This window comes from Nematolebias whitei, chromosome 11 (genome assembly GCF_014905685.2).
Source record: "Nematolebias whitei isolate Nwh7 chromosome 11, NemWhi1, whole genome shotgun sequence".
Lineage (NCBI taxonomy): Eukaryota > Metazoa > Chordata > Actinopteri > Cyprinodontiformes > Rivulidae > Nematolebias > Nematolebias whitei.
This window is the reverse complement of record NC_056508.1, coordinates 34,889,242-34,893,846: the sequence shown is the minus strand read 5'-3', so window position 1 is coordinate 34,893,846 and position 4,605 is coordinate 34,889,242.

Sequence of the window (4,605 nt, the reverse complement as noted above, 5' to 3'; positions counted from 1 at the left end):
GATTTGTTGTGTCGCGCGATTATGCGTCTTTCACGGCGCTGCCGTTTTGTTCACCTGCAGTTCATTGTCAATGCTGACTGACTGAATAAAGTTTGAAAAAAAAAACAACAACTCTGCAGCGCGAGTTGAACAGAGCGAGGGGGGAGGCGGAGACAAAGCAGAGGCGGTGTTTTCAAAGGAAAATAAGTAAATTTTACAAATGACCAACGCAGCGAAAACTGTTCTACCCAAGTCCTCCAAAGTGTGGGAGAACTTTACAAAGATAAAAACTGAGAAGCATACCGCTTTGAAAACAGCCGACACGACATGGGAGAACCACGGAAATGAAACGTAAACATGTCGGAGTCACGAGGAGGAGGAAGGAGCTGCAGCTGATACATGTCTCACTCCCAACTCATGTTACAGGTGAGTCTCTACAATATAACACATCGTCCTGTTTCCAAGTGACAAAACGTAACGTCAGTCTCTCTGTAGCTGAAGCTGCTTGTTTGTTTGTTATCTGATTAATGACGGTGATAGAGAACGTGTTACATTTTATTGAATTTAATTCGTACAAGCAGTGTTTAAATGTGATTTATAAATAAATCTAACACAAAGATAATAATTTAATGATTAAGCTTCAACTTTTAATTTGCTGGCAAAGTCTGAAGATACTGCATATATGGCAGGATGAATTGCATTTAAACAGGAATTAAAGTAATGTATTACATCTACTCAAATGTGTGTAATTAAGTATTATATATATGTGTGTGTGTGTGTGTGTGTGTGTGTGTGTGTGCGCGTGTGTGTGTGTGTGTTTAATTGCTCTTTTAGCTACTTTTGTCTGAACCTAACACTGTAAGTGAAACAAGGCATTTCTTGAGTTGCTGTAAATTATGTTATAATACATATTTACTCTCATTCCAGAAAACAACAACAAACAATGACAGCCTTCATGATGGACAGACATCATGGACACCACAACAAGCAGATGTCTTCACTGAAAGCATCTTTAACATGATCCTCACTAACATGAGGCCTCTGTCGATGGTTGAAGACGAAGGCTTCACTACAATGCTCCACACTTTTAATCCAGGTTACAATATTCCACACTTTTAATCAAGGTTACACTCTTCCCTCAAGGACACATTTTACAAAGTAGCTACATATTGTGCAGGTATAAAGCATACACTTGTATATATTTTTGTGTACATTTATTTTTTAAGCTATTTGACTAACTTTTATTGTTTATTATTCAATATTTTACTAACAGAATAGTCAAATAGCAACCTGTTTTTTGTGTGAATTGCTATGTCAGTCAAATGTTCAATTTTGGAATAAAGGGGTGGAAATTAACTTTTTTCCCCCCCGATTCATCGATTAATCGAGAAAAAAATCTGTCGATGAAACGATTATTTCAATAATCGTTAGTTGCAGCCCTAGTTGCGACGCCTATGCATATCATTTTAACCAACATATCATTTAACCAATGATTTGTAACAGAAATACGAGTGGCGTAAATTAGCTATATGAAGATTGGTGGAGATAGAGCATGTATTTTTCTAAGTAAATTAAGACGTGTGTCCTCCCCCAGAAAAATTGAAATAAAAGAGATGCCATTTCCTACATTTTGGTGTATTTTAACAGGTTGTTAAACATTTGAATAAACTGGTTAAAAGCAGGTCTCTCTTGTAAATGACGAGGCTCAATGAGGCTAAACCTGTATAAATAAAGGTTGATTTGAAATTACTATTTTAGAGAGCAACAATTAACAAGCCTGTGTATGAATGCACATCCTTGACAGTCTGTCAGGTGTCCTACCCCCCCCCCCCCCCACACTCACACACACTGCCGACCTGAACTCTTCTCAGCTGAATTCAGTCCTGTGTGTTCTGCTCCAATCTCAATTGCCACTGCCTCTGTTGTCCAGCTCCATCCATTTATTTTAGATAAATTGTCTTTTCAACATTTTGATCCCTTTGACTAATTAGTGCCGTTGTTTTGATACATGATGTAATACACATCAAACATTTCACTCGTTTTTTTTTGTTTGTTTTTTTACTGTAAGCTGATTCATTATGTCTGAAATGTGATGCACTGTAATGTATGCAGGAGTTCCGACACAGCAGTTGTGCGCGCGTCCTGAAGAGTTGTCTGGAGACGCTGTGCATAAAACAACTGTCTCAGGGCGCACAGCTGGAGGAGTATGAAGACGCTCCCCGCGGGACATGCAGTCCATGTCTCTGCTGGCAGGAGCGTGGCGCGGCCAGAACATCCACTCGTACTTTTAATAAATAATCAAAATAAAAATGCGCAATGACTTTGGACTTTTAGGGGCGGAGTTGGCGGATCCGAGTGGTCAAAATTATAGAGTTCCAGGATGTAGTTCTGACAGGATCCGACTCAAATTAACCACTGTTTGAATATCAAAAAACAAGAACTGTTCGTAACGTATAATACGTTTAGAACGGGATGTGAACCGGGGCTTGAGCCATCTTAAATACACTGAATCGCGCCAAATGTTTGAAACTCTACCTGTCAACTCGAAGCAGTCAGCTGACTCGGTCTGAATGAAGCAGTGAAGTGGTTCACACGTCATCGGTGACGTCACATGAAGCAAGTTCAGGCCCACTGCTTCACCATTTGCTATTTATTGGTCAAAGTTACAAGTGGGGAACAGAATATTTCAGCCACCTGAAATAATCCGGTTCGGTGGCCTCAGGATTCCATCTCTGCTCTTTGCAGACGATGTGGTCCTGTTGGCGTCACCGAGCTGTGATCTTCAACTCTCACTGGAGCGGTTTGCAGCAGTGTGAAGCGGCTGGGATGAAAATCAGCACCTCCAAATCTGAGGCCATGGTCCTCAACCGGAAAAGGGTGGATTGCTCTGTTCAGATTGAGGGTGAGGTTCTGCCTCAAGTGGAGTAGTTCAAGTATCTCTGGGTCTTGTTCACAAGTGAGGGAAGAATGGAGTGCGAGATTTGACAGATGGATTGGTGCAGCGTCTGCAGTATTGCGGACTTTGTACTGGTCTGTTGTGGTGAAGAGAAAGCTGAGCTGTAAGGCAAAGCTCTTCATTTACTGGTCAGTCTACGTTCCTACCCTCACCTATAGCTCTGAGTAGTGACCGAAAGAAAGAGATTGTGGATACAGGCAGTTGAAATGAGTTTCCTCCACAGGGTAGCTGGACTCTCCCTTAAAGATAGGGTGAGAATTTCGGTTATCTGTGAGAGACTGAGTAAAACCGCTGCTCCTCCACATCTAGAGGAGCCAGTTGATATGGTTCGGGCATCTGGTAAGGATGCTCCGTGGACGCCTCCCTAGGGAGGTGCTTCGGGCAAGTCCAACTGGGAGAAGACCCCAGGGAAGACCCAGGACACGCTGGAGAGACTGTCTCTCGGTTGGCCTGGGAACACCTTGGAATCCTCCCAGAAGAGCTGGCTGTGGAGAGAGATGTCTGGGCTTCCCTGCTCAAGCTGTTGCCCCAGCGACCTGACTTCGGAATAAGTGGAAGATAATGGATGGATGATTGTCATTGTGATTACAACTGTTTGTAGCTGTTGCTACAAAGACATGGGTACTTAGCCAAAACAGACTACATTGACAACAGGGACTACAATAACATGTATTTAAGAAAATTATGTCTTTGTCCACAAATAAATACATACAACCATTTTGTTTTCTGTTGTTGTTAAAGTTCATAATGTTACTTTTATCACTAATTATGTTAAAAACTGGTACATTCTCATAGACCCCTAATTAATAAATTGTGTTGGTGCTTACTGTAGAGAGAGAGAGCTGAGAGATGGATTTAGCTCAGGGGTGCTCTCTTACATTTTATAATATCTGGACTAGTTCAAGTACATGATATTATACTTAATTTAAATGGATTCTTTCATTTTTCTGGACTAAGTGATCTTGTGCTTAGAAGTACTGTATCGGAGATGGTCTAATCAGTGGCATGAGACGTTAATTTTCTTTGACCCATCAAAATGAATGTGGTCATTTATTAACAGAATCAAATTTTAACATCAAAACATGGTACACTTGATTATTCAGATCGATTACAATAACACAGCTTAATTAATGAGCTTTACAATGAGAAATCATACGGCCATGATTTCTCACTTGCAACTTAAATACAACAGATATATCCTTAGATATCAAATTAATTACTGCAAGGTAGAAGAGTTGGAGTAAAGTTTAAGGAGGGAAAGTGGATACTTAGGGTTAACTAAGATAATAAAGAAAAGATGGGGAGTTATCTTGTTTGAAACCAGATAGCACGTTTCCCAGTGATTTCAGCTAGATGTACCCGAGCTTCGACCCTTTACCTTGGTGGGGTTTCAGAGAGGTCTTCTCCTGGCGTCCAGCAAGGCTGAGTCGTTTTATCTCCAGGGATTTATCTGCTTCTCATCAACTTGGGACCACGAGGCTGACTGGCCCAGCTTCCAAAATAAACTTCCCCGAAAGATAGGATTAAGTTAAGTGGAATTTCAGCAAACATGCTGAACTCCTCCTCAGCAGAACTCTCTGTTCTCCATGGAACTTCTGTTCATCCTCCAGAACTTCGGATCACTTCTGCTCTCAGAACTCTGGATCATCTCCCAGAACTCTTCTGTTCGG